General features: G+C 34.7%; 1 protein-coding gene across 8 annotated transcripts in view; it reads left to right on the forward strand.

Moving 5' to 3' along the window:
* Window positions 1-16,060, forward strand: part of GALNT13 (polypeptide N-acetylgalactosaminyltransferase 13) — a 593,565-nt gene that overhangs the window by 48,624 nt on the left and 528,881 nt on the right. Inside the window, exon 3 of one of the 8 annotated variants that reach the window (XM_032286423.1) lies at window positions 5,815-5,859. The exons of 6 other annotated variants lie outside the window; for them this stretch is intronic. The gene's annotated coding sequence lies outside the window, so the exon portion shown is untranslated. Of the gene's footprint in view, window positions 1-5,814; window positions 5,860-15,092; window positions 15,259-16,060 lie in introns of those variants that run through there. One more of the 8 variants, XM_032286425.1, reaches the window with a different exon arrangement.

Below are 16,060 nucleotides of genomic sequence, written 5' to 3' on the forward strand. Positions count from 1 at the left end.
CTACAGTAATCAAAATAGGATGATACTGGTACAAAGACTGACACATAGACCAATGGAACAGAATGGACAACCCAGAAATAAGGCAGCACACTTAAAACCATCTGATCTTCCACAAAGCTAACAAAAAAAAGCAATGAGGAAAGGACTTTGTATTCAATAAATGGTGTTGAGATAACTGGCTAGCCATATGCAGAAGATTAAAACTGGACTCTTTCTTTACACCACATAAAAATATCAACTCAAGATGAATGAAAGACTTAAATTTAAAACTCAAAACTATAAAAACCCTGGAAGACAACCTAGAAAATACCATGCTGGATGTAGAAACTGGCAAAGATTTTAGGACAGAAGTGCCAAAGCCACTGCAACAAAAACAAAAATTGACAAATGAGACCTAATTAAGCTAAAGAACATCTGCAAAGCAAAGGAAACTTTCAACAGAATAAACAGACAACCTACAGAATGGGAGAAAATGTTTGCAAACTATGCAAATTCGAACAGATTCTGGATATTTGAACACAGGTCAAATAGCCACAATCTTTAAGGAACTTAAACAAAATTACAAGCAAAAACAACCCATTAAAAAGTGGGCAAAGGACATGAACTGACAATTTTCAAAAGAAGACATACATATGACCAACAAGCATATGAAAACATGCTCAACATCACTATCATTAGAGAAGTGCAAATCAAAACCACAGTGAAATACCATCTTACACTAGTCAGAATGGCTGTTACTAAAAAGTCAAAAATAACAGATGCTGAAAAGTTGTGGAGAAAAGGGAACACTTACACATTGCTGAAGAGCATGTAAATTATTTCAACCATTGTGGAAAGCAGTGTAATGATTTCTCAAAGAACTTGAAAAAGAATTAGCATTCAACCCAGCAATCCCATTTTTGAGTATATATCCAAAAGAATATAAATCACTGTACCATAGAGACACATGCACGTGCATATTCATTGCAGCACCATTCACAGTATCAGACCTGAAATCAACTTAAATGCCCATCAATGGTAAACTGAATAAAGAAAATATGGAACATATACACCATGAAATGCTGTATAGCCGTAAAAAAAGAAGATCATATCCTTAGCAATAACATGGGTGGAACTGGAGGCCGTTACTCTGGGTGGGTGGATCACCTGAGGTTGGGAGTTCAAGACTAGCCTGACCAACATGAAGAAACCCTGTCTCTACTAAGAAAAACAAACAAACAAACAAAATTAGCAGAGCATGGTGCACATGCCTATAATCCCAGCTACTCAGGAGGCTGAGACAGGAGAATTGCTTGAACCCAGGACACGGACGTTGCGGTGAGCTGAGATGGCACCATTGCACTCCAGCCTGGGCAACAAGAGTAAAACACCATCTCAAAAAAACAAAACAAAACAAAAAACCCCACAAAACCAACAAAAAAACACAGGAACAGGAAATCAAATACCGCATGTTCTCACTTATAAGTGAGAGCTAAACAAGAACACATGGACACAAAGGGGAAAAACAGGCACCAAGGCCTACTTGAGGGTGGAGTTTTGGAAGAGGGAGAGGATCAGAAGAACACCTATTGGGTAATATGTTTGTTCTTGGGTGATGAAATAATCTGCACGCCAATCCCCTGTGACAAGCAGTTTACTATATAACAAACCTGCACATGTATGGCTGAGCCTAAAATAAAAGTTATAATAATAAAAAAAGAATGCCTAAGAATTTATGTAAGAGTAAGGGAGATAGAATGCAAGTAGAGATTATGAAGAATATTGGATGGCCAAGAGATCTGGTGTTTTCTCTATAGTAGAGGAAGAAAATACAGTAAATTTGAAAAAGATGGCAGAAGAAATTGACAAAAGGACAAACAACAAATATATCCTGAAGAGCCAATTAAAAACTGAAATAAATTCAGGTCAGATGATTTTTATAATTGAAAAAAGACTATGGACAGGAAATAAAATGAATAATAAAGGGATATTAGAAATATAAGGCGAAACATAATTTAAATATGTTAAAGACATCTATAATTTTAAAAATATGAGGAGTGGAAAACCAGGAATTAAAGTGACATATAGAAAAAAATCCATGTGTTGGTTAGTAGGCTTTATTAATTTAGATTGCTGTCTTTGTACACATCTTTGCCAGAAATGTGAAACAGAAAGGAAAATAAAATGTTGATTTCTGTTCTTCTGGAGGGGAGCTGAATGGATGTGGGAAATCAGAGAATTTTTGTACTGATTACGGTTTTTTGCAGGAAGAGGAATCATACCAATATTTTCTTCTCAGTTTGAACACTGTTTCATTTCACAGAAATTAATAGATAAGAGACTTTGAACTAGAGCACACCTACTGATTTGTTCTGATGTCAATCAGTTGTTAGAAAGTATTTATTATGCTTTTCAAAATCAAAAGAAAATATTATAATCATTCAGCCACATAAATAATGGACGCTTTTCCTTGGACTAAACAGATATTTTGATCTTGAAGCTTTATACCTTTCCCATTTCAGCTATAAAACTATATAATCTTTACAGAAAGTATATGGACTGTTTCCTTTTAGAATTTGGACTTTGACTCAAAAATAAACTATAATAAGAAAAGCTGTGTTAATAATTAATTGTTTCTCACCTCCATCATATCAATTATAAAGATCTCATTTTAAGAAAGGAAACTTTATGGTTGAGGTAAACTTAGATAAGGTGATAATCATTCCTTTCCCAGCCCTTACTCTCCACCCTCCTTGGTCTAGTACCATGTTCCTCACAGCTAACTTCTGGTGAATAATATGGAAAGAAAAACTATTTTCAGAAATTGCTTTAATTGACAATGACTGGCACAAAGTGATAAATGGAAATGCATATTTTAGAAACTGAGAAATATATTATTTAATAATTATGTTAAAGTAATAAGGTCATTTGAAACAGGATTTTATTTTTTATTATTTTTTGAGGCAGTTTTGCTCTTATTGCCCAGGCTGTAGTGCAGTGGCTGAATCTTGGCTCACTTCGACCTCCATCTCCTAGGTTCAAGCAATTATCCTGCCCCAGCCTTTGCAGTAGCTGGGATTACAGGCACCCACCACCATGCATGACTAATTTTTGTATTTTTAGTTGAGATGGGATTTCATTATGTTGGCCAGGCTGGTCTCAAACTCCTGGCCTCAGGTGATCCTCCTGCGTTGGCCTCCCAAACTGCTGAGATTACAGGCATGAGCCACTGTGCCCAGCTTGAAATAACATTTTTAGATTAGACATTTACAAATTGAAAAACATTATATATTAATTAATAGGCTCTATTAATTCAGATTGCTGCCTTTGTGCATATCTTTTCCAGAAATATGAAGCACAAAGGAAAATAAAATGTTGATTGCTGTTCTGCTGGATTAATAGCAAATTATAGTAGAACTGATTTATATTAGTTATGTACTACTACTGTATTAGTTATATAATTTTTGGTTTCTGAATAAAATCATACTCTAGTTTGCTTTTAACAGGGAGAGTCATTTCTTCATATCGATTTGATTTTGGAATATGATTATTTTTGTTAAACCTCAATCATAATCTTTTATAATTTCCTACTTTTAAGTTCTGGAGTACATGTGCAGGACGTGTTTGTTACATAGGTAAATGTGTGCCATGGTGGTTTGCTGCACAGATCATCCCATCACCTATGTATTAAGCTCAGCATCCATTAGTTATTCTTCCTGATGTTCTCCCTCTTCCCAACCCCCACCCTCAGATAGGCCCTGGTGTGTCTTGTTTGCCACTATGTGTCCATGTGTTCTCATCCTTTAGCTGCCACTTATAAATGAGAACAGTTTTCTATTCTGCATTAGTTTTCAAAGAATAATGGTCTCCAGCAACAACTATGTTCCTGCAAATGGCATGATCTCGTTCCTTTTTATGGCTGCATAGTATTCCATGGCGTATATGTACCAATTTTCTTTATCCAGTCTATTGTTGATGGACATTTAGATTGATTCTGTGTCATTGCTATTGTGAATAGTTCTGCAATGAACATATGTATGTATGTATCTTTATAATAGAATAATTTACTTTATAATAAAATAATTTATATTCCTTTGGGTATATATCCAGTAATGAGATTGCTAGGTCAAATGGCATTTCTGCCTTTAGGTATTTGGGGAATTGCCACACTGTTCCACAATGGTTGAACTAATTTACACTCCCACCAACAGTGTATAAGCATTTCTTTTTCTCCATAACCTCATGAACATTTATTGTTTTTCGACTTTTTAATTATAACCATTCTGATTAGTGTGAGACGATATCTCACTGTGGTTTTGATTTGCATTTCTCTAATGATCAGTGATGTTGAGCTTCTTGTCATATTTGTTTTGGCCACAAGTATACTTCTTTTGAAAAGTGTCTGTTCATGTCCTTTGCATACTTTTTAAAGGGATTTTTTTTTTTTTTTTTTGCTTTTAAATTTGCTTATGTTCCTTATAGATGCCAGATATTAGGCTTTTCTCAGATGGATAGATTGAAAAAATTTTCTCTCATTCTGTAGGTTGTCTGTTTACTCTGTGGATAATTTCTTTTGCTGTGCAGAAGCTCTTTAGTTTAATTAGATCCCATTTGTTAATTTTTGCTTTTGTTGCAATTGCTTTTGGCATCCTTGTTATGAAATCTTGGCCTGTGCCTATGTCCTGAATGGTATTGCCTAGGTATTCTCCTTGGGTTTTTATAGTTTTGGGTTTATAGTCAAATCTTTAATCCATCTTGAGTTGTTTTTTGTATGTGATGTAAGGAAGGGGTCCAGTTTCAGTTTTTTGCATGTGGCTAGCCAGTTCTCCCAGCATTATTTATTAAATAGGAAAATCTTTCCCCATTGCTTGTTTTTGTCAGGTTTGTAAAAGATCAGATAGCTGTAGGTGTGCAGTCTTATTTCTGGGTTCTCTATTATGTTTCATTGATCTATGTGTCTGTTCTTGTACCAGTACCATGCCGTTTTGTTTGCTTTAGCTGTGTAGTATAGTTTGACATTGGGTAGCATGATGTCTCCAGTTTTTTTTTTTTTTTTGGCTTAGGATTGCCTTGGCTATTTGGGCTCTGTTGTTTTGGTTCCACATGAATTTTAAAATTCTTCTTTTCTAATTTTGTGAGGAATGTCAATGGCAGCTTAATGAAAACAGCATTGAATCTATAAATTGCTTTAGGCGGTATGGCCATTTTCATGATATTGATTCGTTCTATTCATGAGCATGGAATGTTTCCATTTGTGTCATCTCTGATTTCTTTGAGCAGTGCTTTGTAGTTCTTGAAGAGGTCCTTCACTTCCCTTGTTAGTTGTATTTCTAAGTATTTATTTTGTTCTTTTTGTGGCAGTTGTGAATGGAAGTTCTTTCATGATTTGGCCATCTGCCTGTTGTTGGTGTACAGGAATGCTAGTGATTTTTGCACATTGATTTTGTATTATGAGACTTTGCTGAAGTTGCTTATCAGATTAAGTAACTTTTGGGCTGAGATGATGGAGTTTTCTAGATATAGGATCATGTTACGTGCAAACAAAGATGGTTTGACTTCCTCTCTTCCTATTCAAATACTCTTTATTTCTTTCTCTTGCCTGTCAGTGATAATTTTTTCAAATTATAGTACACTACTTATAGGAGACAATGGTTTTCTAAAGCAAAAATCACTACAGGTCTCAGATACCTCAAGTTGCATGTGATTTTCATCTAAATTGTATAAAAAATAATAATGTTCTGAGGTTCAAGTATATATATATTTTTTCACTATATTAAAATTTGTTTACATGAGTTGAATATAGAATTTCTTTTTGTTTCTTTTTTGAAGATTTAGCTGGATTCGTGGGAAATACAGGCTGCAATGGTGACAGTAGTTGAAGTGAGTAGTCTTTTCCACTTTCAATAATCACTTTTAAATATGGTCCAGATGGATTGAAGGTTATATTTGTTTGACACAAAAACCACGTATACAACTAGCAAAAGATAGTTCCTGAATTTGTAGTAAGAGTCCAGGTTTGTTAGCCATTTCCTTCGAAAGAATGTGGAGTTTTAAAATAATTTGACATTTGAGTCAAGCTTTTGTCTTTCCAGAATCTGCATACTAGAGACTAGGAAAAGTTAGAATTTTGGAAACAGATTACTTAAATCAGACTTTGTAATAGGGAATTCTATTCTCTTTTTCTTTCTCATTTATTGTTTTCTGAATAACCCTTGACAGTTCTTTGGGTCTGTTGGTCTATATTTGCACCACGTTCATGACTGTATGTGTGCACATATACTCATATACACATCAGCACAAATTTCAAATGAGTCAGAAATTTAGTCTCTATCACTATTGTTGGTGATTTTCTTATTACTTTAAAACATATTTTCCCCATTATTCAGGTAATAGACACTATTTCTAGTTACTCTATAAAATCACATAACTAATCAGAGAAGTTGAAAATTCCTACATTTGCACATTTTTCCAATACTTTCATATGAATAAGTTAAAAATCATTGCAATCATAGTGCATACATAAGTAGACATTATAATTTAAAAAAATAGTGAAATAGTTTCATAGTACGTCTTACCTTAAAACCTCTTCTCTAATATGGGATATTTAAAAGAGTGTACAGTAGAGAAATTACTAGTTCAAAGTATCTGATAATTTTGAAGAAAATAGATCAAAAATCTTATTTTTAATAAACCCTATTTATTTCCAAAACGTTTTTACCAATTTACGTTTCCATCTGCAAAGAAAGAAAGGACCCATTTATCCTATCTTCACTAAAATATAATTTTGTTACAAATAATATTTAATATTTATTTATAATCCTTTAATATGTGCAACTATTGATTAAATTAATTGGAAGTTTTGCCAGATAATAGGAAAAATATTGCTTTGTTTACATGTTTGCTTTTTATGTGCCGTACACATAATGGTAATCTCTGCTTAACTGTTCTATCTTGCATTATATTTTTCCTTTTTTCTTATAATTGTGGCAGATTTTCTTATTTTATAGCATCTCTGTGTTTTCTATTAATGGATTATACACTTCATTATTTATTTGCTTTATATTGATTAACAAATTGTCTTCAGCAATGTTTATAACAAGTTTGCTTAGCTAATAAGAATATGAATTTTAACTCCATGGGGACTTGATACTTTTACTTTACTGTTAATTAATTGAAGAGTAATTATTCAATATTTTGAATATTTAGTTCTTTATGTAATTATTTACTTCTTCCCTCTAACTGCCTGTCTTTTAAGGCACTTAACTTATGATTGATAACGTTACCAGGAAATGTTCAGGGAAAAGAACTGAAGCTGCATGTCAAATTATTAAGTAAGTTTATATAAGCTTTAATGAATTGTTTTGTTTTTTCCCCTAGTGGAAGAGGATGACTGTTTCACCTATTAACACTTCATTAACTAGTTTAAGAGTGCATTTATTCCATACATAAGATGTGGTTAAACTCAATGATTAAAATATACGAGCAGACAAATAAAATGTTGTTTACATTTGTGCAATTTTAGTACACCTCTAGAATACCCTGTGGAAAAGCCCCTTCTTCATCTCTCCTTTGTGCTACTGGGAGTTCTTTTGTATCTAGTGTTCTGTGCTTTTGTTTGACATTTCACTTTCTATCTCTCATTAATTGTCAACGGGACTAGTCAGAGTGACTCTGGTATAATTTTACAAGATAATCTAATACTTTTCCTTATTATTTCTGCAAATAAAAGCCCTTGTTTTGAAATGGAAGCCTAGATAAGAAATAACCACATTATTCTACAGATTTCAAGGAAAGGACACTTGTAATTCATTCCTTACGTATTTTGTGATGAAGAATTCAGAAGCCTTAAGGCCAACTAGGAAGCTGAGGTTAAGATTTCCTAATGGTTTGATGTCTCAGTGGAAACATTTATTTTTGTTTTAATCAGAAGATTTATGGCAGAAGATGGCCAGCTAGCTGATAGATGTCTGCTGGGAACCATCTAAATGCTCTAGTGTTGTTTTAAATCTCTAGTTGTAGATCGACTTCAACGTTCTGAATTTCTCTCTTCCCCTCTTGGTTACTATTAATGAACAAGCTTGGACCATTGGTTTGCTATGTTACAAGATGAATACTGAGTAGTCATTAAACACTATAACAAATGAACTATGAACATTTTTTATGTTGATGAATAGGATTTTAAAAATAATTTCATTATCTTTTTGAGGCTCATATACTCCTTTTCACAAGCTTTCTTTATGAAAACTTCTTTCATTACATTTTAACAATAATCTATTGCTTTTAAAATTTCACTATCATATATTTTAGGTTTTGACAGTGATAGCATCTTCATAGAATGGGTATTCCTAATTTCCAGCATGGCTGAAGAGACTTATGTGTAACAAACTGCCTTGACATATGACATCTGCATTATAAAAATGTTACTGCTCTCTAAACATTCTCTGTAACTCACTCTATGGCCAATTATTGTTTGTAACTTCATTCTCTACATTAGTAGTTGTGTATAGAAACTATCTGTTAAGAGTTTCACATCTTGGAATTACTCCATATGTTTCATATATCCACTTTCTTATCCCTAATCTACTGCTCTATGTCCCCTCCTGAATCATAAGACAGAGGCAGGGATTATGTCTTGTTATCTGTTTATTTTATTCACTTATTTGTCTTTTTATTTGATTCAAGAGAAAAAGACGAAAATACATCACAGAACCTGCCTATCAGTCAATGTGAGGTCCAGTGGGCCACAGCACTGGCATCACTCCAGGTTGTTAGACATGTGCAATCCCTGGCCTTATCCCAGCCCTACTGAATTAGAATATGCATTATATTTTTCTTTCCAGCACTTATTTTTGGTTTGCAGGGGCATCTGCAGGTTTGTTACATGGGTAAATTACAGGTTGTGGTGGTTTGTTGTACAGATTATTTCATCATTCAGGTGACGAGAATAGTATGCAAAAGGTAGTTTTTCAGTGCGTACCCTCCTCAGGCCCCCAACCTTCAAGGAGGCCCTTGTGTCTATTTTTTCTTTTATATATCTATATGTACTCAGTGTTTAGTTTACACTTATAAGTGAGAGCGTGCTATATTTGGTTTTCTGTTCCTGTTTTTAATTCTCTTAGGATAATGGCCTCCAGCTCCATCCACGTTGCTGCAGAATGCACGGTTTTGTTGTTTTTATGTTTGCATAGCATTCCATGGTGTATATGTAGCACATTTTCTTTATCCAGTCTATGATTCATGGGCATCTAGGTTGATTCCCTGCTATTGCTATTGTGAGTAGTGCCGCAATGAATATGCACATGTATATGTCTTAATAGTAAAGTGACTTGTATTCCTTTGGGTATATGCCTACTATTGAAATTGCTGGGTCAAATGGTAGTTCTAAGTTCTTTGAGAAATCTTCAAAATGCTTTCTCCATTGGCTGAACTCATTTGCATTCTCATTAGCAGTCTTTAAATGTTCTCTTTTCTCTGCAACGTCACCAGCATCTGTTATTTTTGAATTTTTAATAGCCGTTCCACTGGTATAAGGTAGTATCTCACTGTGGTTTTGATTTCCATTTCTCTAATTATTAGTGATGTTGATCATTTTTTCTTACGTTTGTTGGCCACATACATGTCTTGAGAGCTGTCTGTTCATGTCCGTTGTTCACTTTTTAATGGGTTTGTTTTTTACTTGCTTATTTAAGTTCCTTATAGATTGTGAATATTAGACCTCTGATGGATGCATAGTTTACAGATCTTTTCTTCCTTTCTGAGGATTTTGAGAGTTGTCTGTTTTCTGCTTTGCAGAAGCTCTTTTATTTAATTAAGTCCCCCTTGGCAATTTTTGTTTTTGTTGAAATAGCTTTTGGCATCTTCACCATGAAATCTTTGCCAGGACCTATATTCAGAGTCGTATTTCCTAGGTTATCTTCTAGAGTTTTTATAGTTTTAGGTTTTACATTTCAGTTTATAATCCATCTTGAGTTGACTTTTACATATGGTGAAAGGAGGGGGTCGAGTTTCATTTTCTGCATATGACTAGCCAGTTATCTCTGCACCATTTATTGAATAGGAAGTCCATTCTTTTTTGGTAGTTTTTGTTGACTTGTTGAAAATCATATGGCTGTTTATGTGTATGGCTTTATTCCTGGGTTCTTTCTTCTGTTCCACTGGCCTATGTCTGTTTTTGTAATGGTAAGTGCCATGCTGTTTTGGTTACTGTAGTCTTGTGGTATAGTTTGAAGTCAGGTAGTATGATTCTTCCACCTTTGTTCTTTTTGCTTAGGATTGCGTTGGCTATCTGAGCTCTTATTTGGTTCCATATGTACTTTAGAATAGTTTTTCCTAATTCTATGATGAGTGTCCTTGGTAATTTGATAGGAATGGTATTGAAACTATAAATTGCTTTGGGCAGGATAGCCATTTTATCAATATTGATTCTTCCTATTCATGAGCATAGAATGTTTAACCATTTGTGTCATCTTTTACCTCTTTCAGCAATGCTTTTTAATTCTCAATGACATCTCACCACCCTGGGTAGCTATATCCCTAACGTGTGTGTGTGTGTGTGTGTGTGTGTGTGTGTGTGTGTGTTTATTGTGAATGACATTGCCTCTTTGATTTAGATCTCAGCTCGGACATTATTGGTGTATAAACATACTATTAATTTTTGTACATTGATTTTGCATACTGAAACTTCTGAAGTTCATCAGATATAGTAGTCTTTTGGCACAGACTGTGGGGTTTTCTAGTATAAAAATCCTATTGTCCACAAACAGAGATACTTTTATGTCCTCTCTTTCTATTTGGATAGCTTTTATTTCTCTTGCTTGATTGCTCTCAGTATGACTCCCAATATAATGCTGAATAGGAGTCATGAGAGTGTACGTCCTTGTGTTGTTCTGGATCTTAAAGAAAATGTTTCCAGCTTTTGCCTGTACAGTATAATGTTGGCTATGCATAGGTGGCTCTTAATTTAAGGTATATTCATTTTATGCCTAGTTTGTAGAAGCTTTTAAACATGAAGACATGTTGAATTTTATTGAAAGCCTATTCTGTGTCCGTCAAGACACTCATGTGGTTTTTATTTTTAGTTCTGTTTATGTGTTGAAGCGTATTTATTGATTTGCGTATGTTGAACCAACCTTGCATCCTAGGTACAAAGCCTATTTGATCATGGTAGATTAGCTTTTTGATGTGCTGCTGGATTCAGTTTGCTAGTATGTTGTTTTTACATCTATGAAGATTTTTACATCTATGGTTATCAGGGATATTGACCTGATATTTTCTCTTTTCATTGTGTTTGTTTTTAGGTTTTGGTATGATAATGATACTGGCCCCATAGAATAAGTTGGGGAGGATTTCTTCCCCCTCAATATTTGGGAAGAGATTCAGTAAGATTGGCACAAGTTCTTTATACATCTGATAGAATTTGTCTGTTATCTCTTATCCAGGGCTTTATTTGGTTGGTAGGTTTTTTTAAATTACTTATTCAATTTTGGAACTCACCTGGGAATTTATCCATTTCTTCTGTTTTCTAGTTTGTGTTAATAGAGTTGTTTATAATAGTGTCTGAGGGTTTTTTGTATTTCTGTGGAACCAGTGATTATGTCACCTTTGTCACTTATGATTGTGTGTTTTTTACTTTTCTCTCTTTATTGTTCTAACTAGTGGTCTGTTAATCTTATTTATTATTTCATATAACTAACTTTTGGCTTCATTGATCTTTTCTATGGTTTTTCACATCTTAATTTAGTTCATTTTAGCTCTGTTTCTGGTTATTTATTTTCTTCTGCTTGCTTTGAAGTAAGTTTGCCCTTGTTTTACTCATTACTTTAAGAGTGATGTTATGTTGTTAGTTTGAGATCATTTAAACTTTTTCATGTGTGCTATAAACTTTCTTCTTAATAATGCTTTAGCTGTGTCCCAGAGATTCTGGAACATTGTATCTTTGTTTTCCTTAGTGTCAAGGAATTTTTGATTTTTACCTTAATTTGTTTGTTTGCCCAAAAGTTATTCAGGAGCCTATGTTTTTGACAAATCTTCCTTTCTGTCTGTCTGTTTCTTTCTTTTCTTTTCCTTCCCTTCTCTTTCTTTTTCTTTCTTTCTTTCTTTCTTTCTTTCTTTCTTTCTTTCTTTCTTTCTTTCTTTCTTTCTTCTCTTTCTCTTTCTCTCTTTCTCTCTCTCTCTTTCTCTCTTTCTCTCTTTCTCTCTCTCTTTCTCTTTCTCTCTTTCTCTCTCTCTCCTTCTCTCACTCTTTCTTTCTTCCTTTCCCTCTCTTTCTTTCTTTCTCTCTTTCTCTTTCTCTCTCTCCTTCTTTCTTTTCTTTTCTTTTCTTTTCTTTTCTTTCTTTCTTTCTTTCTTTCTTTCTTTCTTTCTTTTCTTTTCTTTTCTTTTCTTTTCTTTTCTTTCTTTCTCTTTCTCTTTCTCTTTCTTTCTTTCTCTCTCTCTCTCCTCTCACTCCTTCCTTCCTTCCTTCCTTCCCTCTTTTCTTTCTTTCTTTCTTTCTTTCTTTCTTTCTTTCTTTCTTTCTTTCTTTCTTTCTTTCATGAGACACAGTCTTACTCTTGTCACCCAGCCTTGAGTGCAATGGCAGCACTTTATTGGCTCATTGCAAACTCCACTTCCTAGGTACAAGCAATTCTCTGCATCAGCCTCTCCTGTAGCTGCGATTACAGGCACCAGCCACCATGCCTGGCTAATTTTTGCGTTTTTAGCAGAGACAAAGTTTCACCATATTGGCCAAGCTGGTCGTTTTTCAATATTCCTTACTACAAACACAGTTATGAAAAGTGGCCTGGAGTGTTTGGGGCTTTGCATTCTCGGCATCCCCAACGAGAAATTTAGGAGTTTATGAGAGGGGAGGAGTGTCTCTCAATGATATCCACTCTTTGATCTTCCATCATGTTGACTTTTGGTGAATTTTCATGTGAGTATCCCACTCCATTGAACACCTTAAATAATATGACAGAGGCTGGGGTCAAATCCATTTAGGTTTTCTCATACAGTATTTATATAAGGCTATTATTAACAGAACTTCTAGCAACGGGATTAGACCAACCTGTAGTTTTGACTTCACTTATATTTCCCATGGTCCTGGACTCGGTCACTTTAAAGAAGTCTAAAAGGATATCAACAGGTTTTATTCTATAAAACCAAATTGTAGTAGTCTCAGAACAATGTATTATCCAGCACAACTGATACAAGGGAGTTTACATAGATTGGCTTATCTTTGGTTATCACTGCAATAGATGATTTGCTTAATAGAATCTGAATTTGCATGGAGAGATGGTCCATGGCTCATTCTGACCACATACAAACATATAGCCCAAAGGAACACAAGTGTCCAGTTCAGAATTTTTTATTAAGCTTTATTTGGATCATCATTACATTGGGCTGATTAAGCATGTCCCATGTCATTGAAGAGTTGCAGCCTGGATTGTATACATGGCATAAGCCAAAGTGCTTAGACATCAGAAGAAGCCAGTGAAAATTCTACAGCCAGATAGAAACAATGTTATGCAAGTTCTTGTGATTCTTTAGGTGAGAGGTGGGGTATCTTTTTGGGAGCAGTCATTTATGGCATCAGGCACAGCAGGGCAGTTTAGGACTGGCCATGCCCACATAAGTTTTTCTGTTTCAAAGCACTTGGATGAGATGACAAATGGAACAGCAGGCTGGATGGTCAGCAACAGATGCTATTTCACTCAGGCAGGCCATATGATTATTTTGCCAGCCTCCGATTTTGGATCTAGGTGACAAAGAGAGCCTTAATTAACACATCTTCTTCTTCACAACTCTTGATGTACAAGCCATTTCCTCCCCAGATGTCAGAGTTATTGCTTTATCTGTAGCCAGGAAATTTTGTGTGCCCTATTTCAGTATAACTTCGCCATTCTTCTCCCCAATCTGCTATTAATCTAACCCAGAGTTTTCATATGGAAAAAGGCAAGTGGAACAAATACATTTTTATAGAATATGCAGAGACTCATTATACCTCCCATGTTTGCCCACATAGACCATTGTATAGGGATTCAGTTAGCAGTAAGTAGAGTTGCCCTCTGGATCTGCAGTTTCTGCATCCACAGATTCAAGTAAACTTTGATTGCAAATATTTGCAAAAGAACACAATAAAAATAGAAATACAACAATAAAATTACAAATAAAAACAATATAGCATAACAACTATTTGCATAGCACTTACATTGTATTAGTGTTATGAGTAATCTAGAAGTGACTTTAAGGACTACAGGAATATATGCATAGGTTATATACAAATACGATGCCATTTTATATAATGGACTTGATTTGAGCATCTGTGGATTTTGGCATCCATGGAAATCCTGCATCCAAACCTCATGGATACCAAGGGACAATTGTATATGCTCAGTCAAGTGCTTAGTGTTCTTATGATCTGGGACTATTTCAGTCCAACAAGAGAATTCAGGTGGCTGATTGAGAATTTAGTTTGAGGACCCTAGATTCGCTTTTGTCTGGGCTGCCACCTAAAGGCATACCAACCAGGCTGACACAGTCAGGTGGAATTCCATATATTAAAATAGTCTTATATGATTTTCTGCCCTTTTCATCCTGATTATTACTCAGTAGGAGATTAAGGGAATATGAACTTGTTCTTGAGAAGGCCATATTCAGTGAGTCAGCTACTTTAGAGTAGGTAAACCAGGAGAAGATGAGAGGATTGATTACATATTTTTTTTTCCAGTAAGTTTTTGAAGTGGTTATTCCAAACACTGAATAGTAGTGAGTGTGGAAAATCTAATAAATAATAAAATGTGGCAGGCGTGGTGGCTCATGCCTGTAATCCCAGCACTTTGAGAGGCTGAGGCGTGCAGATCACAAGGTCAGGAGTTCAAGACCATTGTGGCTAATATGGTGAAACCATGTCTTTATTAAAAATACAAAAATTAGCTGGGCATGGTGGCATGCATCTGTAGTCTCAGCTACTCAGGAGGCTGAGGGAAAAGAATCGCTTCAACAGGGAGGCAGAGGTTGCAGTGAGCTGAGATCACACCACTGCATTCCAGCCTGGGCAACAGAGTGAGTCTCTGTCTCTAAATAAATGAATTAATAATGCCAAATGGCGAGTTTGGAAAATCTAATACCTTGACTATCATTTTATTATTAGGTGACCTTTGCAACAAATGATACAATGTTACCAGACTGTAGATGGTCTGGAAACCAGCAAATAAGATCCAGTTTAGTTTCATGGGCCACACTGGTATGGCTGGAGGTGACTGATTGGCCTGAAACAGCAGCCCTGTAACCTGAAACAAGGTAGGATGGTGATGTTGGCACCTTTATTAAAGAGAGCCATAAATATTCTTATTCCCACCATCTCTTCTTAATTTTGAACCATACTTGTGTTGCAGTCCAGGGATAGGATTTCAAATTTATTTTAAATGTGATAGAAGCTGTTGATCAATAATGAGCAGAACAGGGAGGAGATCTGATTACATTTAAATATTAACAGGATCAACCTGCCTTTTTTGTGAAGAATAGATTTTAATGGGGGTACATTTAAGATGCTAAGGCATAGCATATGATCAAGCAATTTTACTCCTAGGTATATACCCAAAAGCAATGAAAACATGTCTACAGAAAATTTATAAATAAATGTCCACAGTTTATATTTTTCATAACAGTCAAAAGGTAGAAACAACACATATGTATTAACTAATGAATGGATAAATAAAATGTGTATAGCTATACAATAAAATATTATTTGGCAATAAAAAGAAATGAAGTGCTTGTATATGCTACAATGTGAATGAACTTTGAAAAGATTGTACTAAGTGAGAGAAGACAGTCATGAAGGCAATATATTGTATGATTCATTTTATATGAAATGTTCAAAATAGGAAAACTCATAGATAATTAATCAGATTAGTTGTTACCTATGGCTATAAATGATGGTAGGACTGAGGGTTCTAGCATTGGGGAATGGTTTACTTTTTGAGGAAAGGAAATACTCTAAGATTGTATGTGCTGATAGATACACAACTGTGTGACTATATTGCATTGTATACTTTAAATGAGTGAGTTATCAGATATATGAATTATGTCTCAATAAAACTGT

Source organism: Sapajus apella, unplaced genomic scaffold, assembly GCF_009761245.1.
Source record: "Sapajus apella isolate SASKATOON/1434 unplaced genomic scaffold, GSC_monkey_1.0 scaffold18, whole genome shotgun sequence".
In the NCBI taxonomy this organism is placed as follows: domain Eukaryota; kingdom Metazoa; phylum Chordata; class Mammalia; order Primates; family Cebidae; genus Sapajus; species Sapajus apella.